Consider the following 14090-nt stretch of genomic DNA (forward strand, 5'->3'; position numbering starts at 1 on the left):
CATTTTCAGAATTAAACAGATAAAACAACTGACGTGTTTTTAATTTGTATTTTTATTTTGGGTAAGCAGGCATCACTTTCTCCGTTCGTTGCGGTGCGAAGGTTGTGACTGGTTGTTTTGGTGACCACAATAGTCGCAGGTTTCAGACACTCCCGCTTGTTAATTGTGCAAATCGTCACATTCATGCGTATTTACGCTCGTAAAGTTGTTGTCGTTTTTTTTTTTTTTTTTTTTAAAGTCACCAAAGCCAACGGGAGTCACGGAGGACATTGTCGCTTTTAACAAGACGGAGACAGAGAGGATCTTTGTTGATGTCTGCGTGTTATGCCACATCCCCCACCACGCCTCCTTTGTCACCCCACGTCCTGATAGACCCCATTTTACCCTACATACTAATTTGGGTCTGAATACAAAAAAGAACTGCATTTGTTTCCCAGCTATTGTGGTCCTCCCCATCGGGCGGGCACCATCAAATCGTCCACTGCGGAGGACGACAAAGACGTCATTCAGAAGTCAAACACAATGGCGCGCTGGATCACGAGTTAAAAACACATCAAATGCAAATTATTTTTGCCGTTTGGGAGCTGGTCTTTTTTCCACCTGGAGTGCAGAGAGAGAGAGAGAGAGAGAGAGAGAGAGAGAGAGAGAGAGAGAGAGAGAGAGAGAGAGAGAGCGCGAAGGATTCAGCTCGGTACTCAACAAACGAGCTTTTTTGGCTAATTTAACGGCCAAACTCCTCCTCAAGTCTTCATTTGAGATTATAATAACCATTTCCCGTGCAGAATACATTTAACATACCTGCTACTAATACTACTACTTCATTAAATTCCATGACAATGTGTGGTTGGTCAAGGAAGCACCTGTTAATTGGAGTGTATGGTATGTAAGGATCCAAATACCTTTGTGAATGTTTGTGTGCGTGTGTGTGTGAGAGAGAGAGAGAGAGAGAGAGAGAGAGAGAGCTGAATGCATTGTGAATAAAAAAAAAAGGCATTTTTCTAAATATTTTTTTAACAGTAAAAATTGGTTACATTAAAAAACAAAAAAGTATCCATCACCATTGTGTTTTTTTATTGTCCAGTATGTCTCTCTAAATAAACTGTTTTGTATCAGAAATATTTCTTAATTTGTATCCATAATACAAGCAAGTTTGTTGTTGTTGCATAAAATCAAATCCCCCCCCCCCAAAAAAAAAACTCAATTTGGAGGTACATGTTTTTTGTTTTATCAACCTTTTAACAAGTAAATGTCATAAATGTGTTGCAAAGTAACCGTAATTAAACATTGAGTATTTCTCTGGGCATTATTGTCTTTTGTGCAAGTGTTGACTTCTTGTGTCGTGGAGACTCCCTGCTGGACAAACGCAGTTGGTTGACATATCGCACAAATGCATTGAACTCATACAATAGAGGACAACTCTCAAAAGTCTGCCAGTGTGTGCTTGCTGCCATCTAGCGGCCCAGAGCATAACTCCAATCTGGCGGCGGTCGCCACACAATTGCACAATCACTTCTACTTTTCATTCCTTTCACTAGATGGAAGCAAGCGCACATTGGCAGACTTTCTTCACCTAATTATGTTGCTGTCTACCGCCATGTCTGCTTTTCTTTTCTTCTGATCATCTAATTCGAGTTGTCATCCCTTTTCTGTAATGAGGACGTTGTTGCTGAGTGATTTTATTGCATTTGTGTGAAATGTCACCATTTACCTAGCAAGGAGATACCAAGACACAAAAAAAGTCCATTTTGTTCATGCTACACACTTTTAATGTGACTGTCTTGAGACATGGGACCCTCCATGAATATAAATATGTATGCTTATTATTATTATTAAAAAACATCAGACCTCCAAATTCCCAAAATTATTATTTTTATTCAAGCTCACAAGTTAAGAAACATGCTGGCTTAAAATAAACATTTTGGAGTCACATAATGGCTAACTTTAAAAAAAATAAATAAAGAGAAGCTATTTCATGAATCTGTATTTTAAAAAATCTTTTTTTTAAATCACATTTTGAGATCTAATATTTTATCATTGAAATGTAATATATTGTTAATATGGAACAAAAAAAGACAAAATGCTGGATAAATATGTATCATTTTTGTTTTTTTTCTATATTTGGAGAAAAAAGAAAGGAAATGTTCCCAGTCGTAGTAAAAAAATGTGTGTTATCATCTTGGGACATTTTGGCATCTTGGCCATTCTCCATGCAGGCGTACCTAATAAAATGGTGAGGGACGTTGCCATGGCGGCTGCTGGGCTTTCGACAGCCGCCCACTGGTCGTACTGCGCCTACATTGTCCGCTCCCCTCAAAGAAATGTAAATACGGCGGGATTGAGCCATCCTGCCATCTCATTTGAAACCCCGACACAAACTTGAAATTCCAAACCAGTCTTGAGACCCTAATCCAGACTTGAAACCCTAATATTAGACACTAACCCTTGTTTAAAACCACAATCCAGTATTGAAAACATAATTTGAAATCCTAACCCGAATTTGAAATTCCAACCCACTTTTGGAACCCCTATTTCAAACCTTCAATTTGATTGAAACCCTAACCCAGACTTGAACCACTAAATTGAAACCCTAACCCTGTTCATTTTAAACAGACTAATTTCAAACCCTAAACCTTGTTTAAAACCTTAACCCAGTCTTGAAACCCTAAATTTGAAAAGACTCTAAAATCCCAATGTCAAACTTTAACCCTTGTTTAAAAAAATTAACCCTGGATGAAGATGAAAATCTGAAAACCTGACCCGGGCAATAACGCCATTCATGCATCCCTAAAAAAAACAAAAAATCAAAATCCATTCAATAACGGCTACTCCTCCATACACACCATTCATCCATCCATCCATCCATCCATCCGTCCTGCTTTTCAGCCATTCATAGCAGCACCCATCTCTGCATCCGTACGATCATCCTCCATCCATCCCTCCATCCTCCTTCCCTCCGTCACAATGCAGGAGCCGCCTGCCAGTCTTCCCGGCTGGCTGGCAGCCTCCGTCACGGGAAGACAGGAAGCGCACGTGCCAGGGTCCTCACGTGCGGCGAGGTGGCAGACGGACGCTCACGCGCACTGGCGGCCGCCTAAAAATAGCATCGGCGGAGGAGGAGACTATACGCTGCCGTTAAATAGAAATCCGCCAGTTATTTTTAAACTCGGAGTCCCTCTGCTGCAATCTTGGACGTGACTTCCCTGTTAAAAAAAAAAAAAAAAAAAAAAAGAAGAAGTCTTCTATTTTTGTCCGCATGTGCCATCCCTCGGTGTGTATACTTTGCGTTCGCGCGAGCTGCTGATGAATGACTGTGGGCATCTAACGACAAGAAAGCTCCGTCACCATACCAACCGTTTCTTGCATTTAGGAGTTGATTACTCGCACTCGGATGCCTTTATGCTTTATGATTCTGGCCTTCTCTTGTAATTTTCGCATCTCTTCGTGCTCAAGAAACCTCTGAGCAGCTCCAACCACACCACACCAAGAAAAAGTCCTATGTAGAAGAAGAATAACAGAAATCTCCTTCAAAAGCTTTTTTTCTGGTGGCTCGATGCACTGCTGCCCGAGTGTGAGTTTTTATATTTAACAATACTGCAACCCGGGTGTTCGAGTTGTCTTAATGTGCCGCTACACGAGCATGCGTTCTTATCCAGAAATACTTTATTTATTTTTTTTAGAAATACTGCTACCCGAGAGCCCTTTTTTGGTCCAATCTCATTACGGGGCTACCAGAGCGCACATTATTGTCTAGTTGTCTTAATGTGCTGCTACCCGAGCGTGCATTTTTTATCTACTTCTCTTACAAACTGCTACCCGAGGGCGCGTTTGCCCAATCTCAAGAAGGTGCTACCCAAGCGCCCATTTTTGTCTAGTTGTGATTAATGTGTTATGTTTATATGAAGTTGTGTAGAAATACTGCAACCTAAGTGCGCGTTTGTCCAATCTTAAACTGTTTTTGTCTCGTTGTCTTGATATGCTGCAACCCAAGACCACTTTTCTTTTTTTTTTTGGGTCTGGCCTCAATAAGACGCTACCAAAGCGTGCATTTTTATCTATTTGTTTAAAAATACTGCTACCCAGTATTTTTTTCCTTTGGTTCTAGAAAGTGTCCGCCGCAAAATTTCCACTCCATCTCTTATCCAGGTATTGTCGTGGGAGCAGTAATGGCATCTCAAGAGAGAGTCGAAAACCTTCCTGCTCTCCACGTCTGCTCGAACCTCCTGATGGAAAAAATGTGTCCAAACACCGATGCGAGTCCAGGGGCACCTCAAACCGCTCTTTCCCCAAGGTATTGCATGTCCTGTAGGGTCACAAATTCATTGCCCGGTTTTCCAGAACCGCTATGATGTCCGTCCTCAAGTCAAGAACACCCGAAACCTCTGCCCTTCTTACCCGCGGTGGCGCTCCTGAGTCCGAGCTAGACTAACCGCAACCTCAGTCAGTTGGTCAAAAGTGTTTTGCGTGTGCCTGCTGTAGGTTTCAGTAGTAGAGGTCAGTAGTTGTACAATTAAATGTATTTGTCATTTCAATCGGAGTTTACTTTAAGGTACCACTGGTGGATAACTTTTGCAAGGATGACTTTGTGAGGTTCACGCTCATTCCCTGGGCTTTTAATGTCTCGTTGTTTCTGCATTTTATTCGCCTGTTTTCTTCCTACTCCCGTTACATTAAGTATCCTTGTAGCCAACAGCGCGTCTTTCTCCTGCTTCGGCCCTCCAGATCACATGGATTGATTAACTTCTCCTTCGATGTCCTTTAGACTTTTTTGTTTTTATGTCAGAATCAAAATGAGAGAGCAGCTCACGGCAAAGAACAGTTGCAGTTGAGGTCTTGACGTCGTATGTTGATCAGCCAAGCGCTCGTTAAGTCGTCAATGCAAGACGGTGTCAAAGATTCTGCCTTTAGGACGATCATGAAACAAGCTCCCGGTCCCCATTTTTCATGGCTTGAAACCCACACTTGAAACCTTCATTTGGAATCGTAGCCATGACTTGAACACCTTGTTTTAAACCCTAACCCTGGCTTGGAACCTTAACTTGAAACCATAATCCAAATTTGAAGCCTGACTTTGAAACGTTTACTCTCGGTTGACACTTTTAATCATTACAATCTAATGTGTAACCCCAACCCTAATTTGATACCCTCACTCGAAACCCTATTTCAAGCTTGAAACCCTCATTTCAATTTCTTACCGTAATTTAAAATCCTAATTTGAAACCGTGACCCTGTTCTGAAGCCCTACTTTGAAACACTGACATGAAACCCTTGTCTCTAACCCCAACGGAGGCTCGAAACCCAACTTTGAAAGCCGAACCCTGGCTTGGAACCTTAATTTGAAACCCTATCGTGGTATGGATGTGTTTGCAAAACATTTGTGTGTGTTTGGGGCATGTGCATCCCTACTAAAAAGGACCTTGATGACAGCATTTGGGATTTTACAAGCACATCGGAGCCGGTTGCCTATTTTATTTGCCACATTACTGACGATGATTGACTCAGATGTTCTCATCTTACTAATAGGCTAACGATTCTTGAAACAACACGGCGGACATTTGATTTTAAAAGCAGCACGTCTCCGTCATCCGTTCGTTCCAAGGTCGCTCGCTATTCTTTAGCACGACCCCGACACACCGGAGGCTCCTCGGATTCCGTTACAGGAGTGACATTTATATATCTCTCCACCTTCAGGCTTCCATCTCGCATTTATCTTGGCTGACAAGTTGAATAATCCTCGCCGCCATGTGAGCTCGCTCGCTCGCCGCCGGACGCCTGCAGGAGGTGTTTATCGTATGTGCCGCATGTCGGGCAGGTTGCGGTTCCTTCAGGATTCTTTAAAGGGCCCCTGAGATGTGATATCAATGGATGGATCTGGTCTGGTGTTTGAGGTCAACCCCCCCCCCCACCCAAAATGGTTTCCAAACACATATGCTTGAAACCCTGACCCTAATTTGAAAGGCTAACTACCCTACTTCGAAACCCTGACCCTGGCTTGAAAATCATCTCATTGTTGATGGTATGAATTGATGGTGAATATGTGCCCATCGCAGCAGTCTTTGGCTCGTTGACCACTCGCCCGTTCCATCAGCGCTGAAATGTATTTTATGAGGAGCTCCTTCGAACCTTCAGCCTCCATCCTCTGACAATCACTGACACTCAAAAGCCTCCATTCGACTCTTCTTTTTCTTTTCTTTTTTTGCCTTCTGCGTCTCTGTTGTGTTTGTTTTTTTCCTCCACCCACTTGTCTTTCCTTATTTATCCTATCAAAGATTGCATTAGCATTAGATTTGCATCCCCCCCTCACTTGAATCTGATTATAAATCCTTTTTTTCTATCTTGAAAGACAGGAGGAATACAAGAGCATCAGAAAAGCAGAGGAATATTCAACCTCCATAATATACATTGATACACAATATAAAGTATACCAATAAAATGTTTTGAAAATAAATAATTATTTTGTTTTAAATATTAGGGCTTGTATACTGTATGTAGCTACAAAAGAGGAGGCAGAATATTATAAACTGTTCTCAGTATTGTTTACAATCATCTCGTCATATACAATGGGTATGGAAAGTATTCATCCAGCCATTCATTTTCTTTACGGTTGATCCTCACCAGGGTCGTGGGCGGAAAGTTTCCAGACCCCCTAAAATTTTTCACTCTGTTACATTGCAGCCATTTGCTAAAATCATTTAAGTAATTTTTCCCCTCATTAATATACACACAGCACTCCATATTGACAGAAAAAAATCGGAATTGTTGAAATTTTTGCAGATTTATTAAAAAAGAAAAACTGAAGTATCAGACAGCTTTGCTGTGACACTCATATTTAACTCGGGTGCTGTCCATTTCTTCTGATCATCCTTGAAATGATCTACACCTTCATTGGAGTCCAGCTGTGTTTGATGCTACTGATTGGACTTGATTAGGAAAGCCACAAAACCTGTCAATCTATATAAAGACCTTACAGCTCACAGTTTATGTCTGAGCAAATGAGAATAGTGAGGTCAAAGGAACTGCCTGATGAGCTCAGAGACAAAATCGTGGCAAGGCACAGATCTGGCCATGGTTACAAAAAAATCTGTTGCACTTAAGGTTCCTAAGAGCACAGTGGCCTCCATAATCCTGAAATGGAAGACGTTTGGGACGACCAGAACCCTTCCTAGAGCCGGCCGTCCGGCCTTGGTGAGAGAGGTCAAGAAGAACCCAAAGATCACTGTGGCTGAGCTCCAGAGATGCATTCGGGAGATGGGAGAAAGTTCTAGAAAGTCAACCATCACTGCAGCCTTCCACCCGTCGGGGCTTTATGGCAGAGTAGCCCGACGGAAGCCTCTCCTCAGTGCAAGACGCATGAAAGCCCGCATGGAGTTTGCTAAAAAAAAAAACCTGAAGGACTCCAAGATGGTGAGAAATAAGATTCTCTGGTCTGATGAGACCAAGATAGAACTTTTTGGCCTTAATTCTAAGCGGTATGTGTGGAGAAAACCAGGCACTGGGCCTGGGCCTGGGCCGAAGGTTCGCCTTCCAACAAGACAATGACCCGAAGCACACAGCTAAAATACCGAAGGAGTGGCTTCAGAACAACTCCGTGACTCTTCTTGAATGGCCCAGCCAGAGCCCTGACTTAAATTCAATTGAGCATCTCTTGAGAGACCTGAAAATGGCTGCCCACCAACGTTCACCATCCAAACTGACAGAACTGGAGAGGATCTGCAAGGAGGAATGGCAGAAGATCCCCAAATCCAGGTGTGAAAAACTCCATTGCCAAAAAGACTCATGGCTGTTTTAGCTCAAAAGGGTGCTTCTACTAAATACTCAGCAAAGGCTCTGAATACTTATGGCTGTGTGATATTTCAGTTTATCTTTTTTTAATACAATCTGCAAAAATGTCAACAATTCCATTTTTTTCTCCTGTCAATGTGGGGTGCTGTGTGTACGTTAATGAGGAAAAAAATAAACTTAAATTATTTTAGCAAATGGCTGCAATATAAAAAAAGAGTGAAAATTTTAAGGGGGTCTGAATATTTTCCGTACTTGCTGTATGTACAGTATAACATTACAAATAAAATACATTTGACATTTTTTGTTTGTTTTAAATATACTTTTTTGTCCCAGTATATATTTAGCTGTGAGGACTTGGGAAATTAAGGCAGAATGTTGGATACAACTCAGCAGGCGTACCTCATGTCGTGATCGTTGACACTGTATCAAAAGTGCACAATTGATGAAAATCCTGCCGTGGCGTGGGCTTATACCAGTGTTATTTGTTCAGTACATTTGCACAAATTATCCCTTGTAAACCTTTCGCTGCGGCTTAAAATCTGCTTTTGTTATGTAACTTGCATCAAGGTCAGGCTCAATGTGAACACAAAAGAAGTACAGTACCTGTAACCAGCTGAATGCGTGTCATCGCCAGCCTGAAAACATAAACATGGCATTAAATCTTACAACGCGACACTGCTCCTTCCATCCTAGTTTTGCCAAGATCGGTCTTATCACACATGAAGTCCTTCGTAAAAGAAGAGCTGCGAAACGGGGCTCAGTATGCAAGAATCTGGAAATGTTATCGGGTCGCTTTGAATTTTTGTCCGCCTGTTTCTTGCTCCAAAAGCTTTACGGCTTGGCGAGCTCGAGTGGCAACACCTGGCACGGCGGACAATGTGTCAACATGGAATCAGATCATTTTCACGATTCTTGAGGCAAAAACAAAACAAAACAAAACAAAACAATGGATTCTGCGGTTTTAATAATCTTCTTGTCCTAATGATGCAGGTTGTTTTATAGTACAAGCCTCGTAGTTGGAGAGATGCTCGTCTGCTTCCTGGCGACTGTCGAGCAGGGCACCCTTCCCACCGCCGAGCTCAAGGCTGGGTTCATGCATCCCTTTCGCTCTGACCACCACACAATATAAACGGCAGACTAAAAATTCCGTTTTCCCTTGAGGGATTATAATCAGTGTCACAAACAAATCAATAAATAAAGTAGAGGATATAATCTCTCCTTGCGTGCCTACAAGTGTATGGTCTGGTTCTCTGTGTGGTGTACAACACTAATTATACAGTAGAATGTGAGTTGAATTACAGTGAGTATAATACATTTGTTTTGTTTTTTAATGAGTAAAAATGGCTCAATTTTGGTAGCAATCAGATGACTTCTCTTGGACAAGTTCGCCTTTGAAGGACCCCTGGAAAAGCTAAAGACCTAAAATGGCTTCTTAGATACTTGTTTCTTTTCAGGCGTGGCATCCTGCGACTTTTAGCGGGTCTTCTTACGATAGAAACAACTCACTAACTCAACTTGTGAAGATGGGGAAAAAAAATGATGAAACGATCACATCACCTCATCAATATACAGGACAAGCATAAATCAAAGACAATGAATCTGCCATCTGTGTGTGTGTGTGTGTGTGTGTGTGCGTGCGTGCACGGGGCAGTAGGACAGCAGGTTGAAAACATCACGTCCAGATGGCAAAAAAGCGAGAGAAGGCTAACGAGGGTTGAGACATGCGACACGAGGAGGTGATGAGTGGTTCTCCCGTCTGGGGACTTGAGGTTAAAGGGATTACCGCCACTGGAAGTGAGCACACGAATGAATGCTAATACGGGATCGAGACCACGCCAATAGGGTCCGCAACATTAGCTATGCGTGCACCGGCTAGTGATGGCCGGTACAAAACGGCCTTTAGAAGCCAAATGTAAGCAACTGTCTGACCAATTGACCAACCAACCAACGAACCAGCCAACAATTGATTTACAAGCCAAATAACCAACTAACCATTACCCGAGTAATGAGCAAACTACCTGCCAAAATGACTGCCTGACCAACAACTCAAGTGAATGACTAACCAGCTCAATACTGATTAACTAGCTACCTTACAGACTAACTTACTTCACTAAGCTAACAGCCCACCAAGCAACGAACTACCCCATCAAACAACAACCTAGACAAATAATCAACTTTCCTAACTACTAAGTAACCAACTACCCAAGCAACTAACCAATCAACCAACTAACTGACTAGAATAAACACGTTCTACCATGAGATAACCTAAGCTTTGCCTAAAGGGATTTACACTTAGCGGAGAGGATAATAAAGAGCTGCCAATCAAAAGTGCCGATTATTCTATTGAACTTTTGCATGGTCGTGTCGGCGTTTGCAACATATTTTTAGTATTCACCTTCTGTTTCACAGACTTGGCGGCGCCCGCATGCCTACACAGCGGCGGACGTTGTTAGCCAGAGAAACAAAGACGTCGGCGACGGAACAAGCAAAGGAGAAGAATAAAAAGGTCGAACAAAAAAAAACCAAAAAATGAGTTGTTAAAAAAGAAAGAAAGAAGACAGAGGTGATAATGAGGCTGTGACATTACTTCCTGCATCATTTTCATTGGTGGAGAAAACCTTGTTGGTGAGCGTAGCGACAGAACTGGAGTTGGTCAGCGGATATGCATGCAGTTTTTTTTTAGCCCAGAAACTCAGTAATCCTCGGGGTTAGATTAGGTTAGGTTAGGTTGGTCTTCATCCAAGATTTGCGTACTCCATTCGCTGGCTACTGAATCTCCCGCCAAACATTGTTTACACCTCCATCCTTGAGGATTTCGTTCACTATGTTCTGTACCTCGTACTCACATTTTCTTTTTCAGTTCTACAAGATCAAATTGATCAAATATTTTTGCTTCATTTTGCGAGCCAAATGCTGTTAGCCTCCCTAACTTCGACTACTCGCCGCGAGTCTTAAAATATTCATACCGGCGGGACCGCAGGATTGGTGACAAGGAACAAGGGCAGTGGCGCCAAGGGAAGCTTCATTTTTGTTGCCAAAATGTTATGGCCAATAATGCGCGGACGACACCTTTGTGCTAATGAGAACTTTAATTAGGTCAACAAACACACTACATTCCGATTCACGACAATTGTGTCGCTTGACGGTACTGTGCCGTAATACATAGGCAAGTCGAATTGTTTTACCAAAAATGAGACTGGTAGCACTTGCAAAACACACAAGTATATGTTCAAATAAAATAAAAACATGAGTCAAATAAAAACAGTAAAACAGAGAAATGCTTACTTTTTTGGAACCGGGTTTCAATGTCCCGTCTTATGACACGCTATACTATGGAAAGTTTGTTAAAAAGAAAAACATTCAGCATAATGTTGAGTTTTATTTGTTTCTATGACCGTCTGTCAAAATATGTCTTCATGTGGAATTCCTCCGTGATTACTGTGCTGCAAAAATATCAATGATCGCACCAATTAATCAACTTCTACTCGACTTTCATCGCATTATAGTCGACTACAAAAAATCTCAGGCTGTTCAACCCCGAACAAGTGGAAAAGAAAAGGGATGGATGGATGCATTCTGTATATAAACATAATCAATAAACAACCATAAAAATTGGACACAGCTCATTTCTATGCAAGTGAGCAAACATTCCTGCAAGGGGATCAAATACAGTAGTTCGCTGTACACGTTGAATCTGCCAGTTGACCCTACCTCCCAGTGACATTATTTATGTGGCAGACTGAAACACAGAACTCACTGACATGTCACCTTGCTGCTCTCAAGTGTCTTTGCTTGTATTCCCATCTTCACACCCTCTCAAGCGGCACAAAGCTGCAGCAGGAGAGCCTGTGAACAATGTCTTTCCGCATGACCTCCACTCGCGTGTAAAGTGCACATGCAAGACATAAAGGAGGTTATGTTTCGCGTTGTTTCCGGAGTGAGTGGCTTGTTGTGTGAATTCCGTAAAACCTCTCAAAACAAGTGTCCAATTGATTGCTGTGTAATTCCACGTTTGCGTTTGTACAATGTGTCAAATGGACGATGACCGGATCCATCTCATGACCGCCGTCAGAAGGAAGGGAAAAGTCACCTTTATTACCTTAACAATGTTGACAGAACGTACAATAAAGCAACAAATCCGGCGGCTTGCTGGCATTTTTATGTTTGCTTTGCTGCTAATGGATTTGTAACCACAGGTGCTTTGTGTCTTTTTTACGACGCGTGTCTCACACGCTCCAAATGTCAACATGCTATCGCCGCTTCTCTCCTCGGCGGTGACAGCATCGTCCTTTTGTCAGTTAAAAAATGACTCTATGCAAATTGTAGGAAATCATGCAACAGGTTTATAAAGATTGCACCCAAATTGAATTTTCCCCCCAAAAAATTAAACATTCTGGACACTGTCTCATAGGCTGCTATTTCCATGGAATTAATGTGTATATAGGGTTGTATTTTATATTTATATAATTTTAGTTTGATTATTTTTCTATTTTATTTTTTGTATCTATTTCATATTTCTAGTCATTATTGAATTCATATTTAAACATTTTGTGTATCTATTTATTTGTTTATTTAACTGTGTAAATATCTATTATTATTATTATTATTATTTGCACATGTTAAATGTTTTACATTTAATATTAATTACTAATTTCAATTCGATTTTTAATCAGGCTTTTTTATTTAATTGATTTATTTTCTTACATTATAATTTTCATGTATTATTTTCAAATTTGCCATATTTTGTTAAGTTTTTAGTTTTATAATTAGTGTGTAATATTTCAATAGACTTTTCTAATTATTTGGATAAAATATTTTTAAAACAAAAATTCCAAATTCGCTCTAAAATACTGCACACTTTTGTTTTAGTTTAAAATGCGCCTTCTTTTTTCGATTTTGCATATATATTATATATACTGAATTATTACATGAATTACAGCAATAACTCTCACAAAATTACTTAAATATTACATTTAATATTGAAAACCCTTTTTAAAAATAAAAATATTTAAATAAAGGTTTAAATTAACTAATTACATGTAAATTTAAAAAGAAAATAAAGTATCTCTTGTGCACGTGCCATAATAATTAATGAATACCTTATTTAAAAATTGCTGTTAAAAATGTAAATCAATGAAAAATGCAAATTACATGAAATAAAAACATAATGAATACAATTTACAATAAAATTTTACATTAAAATAACACAGCCGGCACGGTGGACGACTGGTTAGCACATCTGTCTCACAGTTCTGGGGACCGGGGTTCAAGTCCCGGCCCCGCCTGTGTGGGGTTTTCATGTTCTCCCCGTGCCTGGTTGGCTTTTTCCGGTTTCCTACCACAGCCCAAAAACATGCGTGGGAGGTTGATTGAAGACTCTAAATTGCCCGTAGGTATGAATGTTTGTTTCTATGTGCCCTGCTATTGGCTGGCTGTACCCCGCCTCCCGCCCGAAGATAGCCGGGGTAGGCTCCGGCAGCCCGCGACCCTAGTGAGGATAAGCGGTAAAGAAAATGGATGAATGGATAAAAATAACACATAAAAGCACATCATAATTCCTTTTTACAAAAATGCCTCCGTATTGTGAAGTGTATCACAGAGTTGCCCTGTGATTGGCCAGTCTTGGTCTTTTGTTGGAATGCCCCAGTTTCCCCAGAGAGCCGGCGGACCGGCATTACCCGAAAAGAAGCCGCGTTTGTAACCGTCTGTCCTGACTGTGAAAGGAACTGACGTGACAGTCAGCTGAGACGGCGCCACCACTGCACTGAATTTCCACTCTCGTGTTCACATGAATGGCTTATTGATATCGAGCACCTCCCGGACACGTCCAACCGAAAAGTGGATCGCTCTGAATTTGTTCCACCCAGATATGATGTAAGGAGTACAGAAAACATTCATTTTACTGACCTTACTTGGAAAAGGTTTGGTTTTAAGTTCTAGTTTTTAAAAGTGAATTTTATCAAAACGTTGTTGCACTGCAATGGGCTTGATGCACAAAGTTTTTATTTTTCATATTGTCTGCCTGCCTGTGTTCCTCCACTGTTTGTGTTGCAATGTCTGTAGATGAAAGGATTATGACACTGTGACATTGATGCTATTTGTCAGCCCGTCTATGGCGTTTTGCATTGTCTGTTAGAAGTAAGCTAGTGGACTTTCCTAAGGCAAATTAAAGTGGCCGTGTTAAACGCGTCTGTAATTTTTATGTTTAGTTTAATTCAAGTTTAGTGCAACTTGTACTTTAACGGCTTCATTTTGTTAATTGAATGCAGATTTAGAAAAAAAAATGAATGGTGCTTCTGCACTTCAAGCGA

At 41.0% G+C, this 14090-nt stretch overlaps 1 long non-coding RNA gene across 1 annotated transcript; it reads left to right on the forward strand.

The window, feature by feature from the left end:
* Positions 1 to 2757: 2757 nt before the first annotated feature.
* Positions 2758 to 12210, forward strand: LOC133468894 (uncharacterized). Its single transcript, XR_009785582.1, has 3 exons — positions 2758 to 3568; positions 4144 to 4288; positions 10189 to 12210. It is a non-coding gene; the product is annotated as an uncharacterized LOC133468894 (long non-coding RNA).
* The last annotated feature ends 1880 nt before the right edge of the window (positions 12211 to 14090 follow it).

Source organism: Phyllopteryx taeniolatus, chromosome 19, assembly GCF_024500385.1.
Source record: "Phyllopteryx taeniolatus isolate TA_2022b chromosome 19, UOR_Ptae_1.2, whole genome shotgun sequence".
NCBI lineage: Eukaryota > Metazoa > Chordata > Actinopteri > Syngnathiformes > Syngnathidae > Phyllopteryx > Phyllopteryx taeniolatus.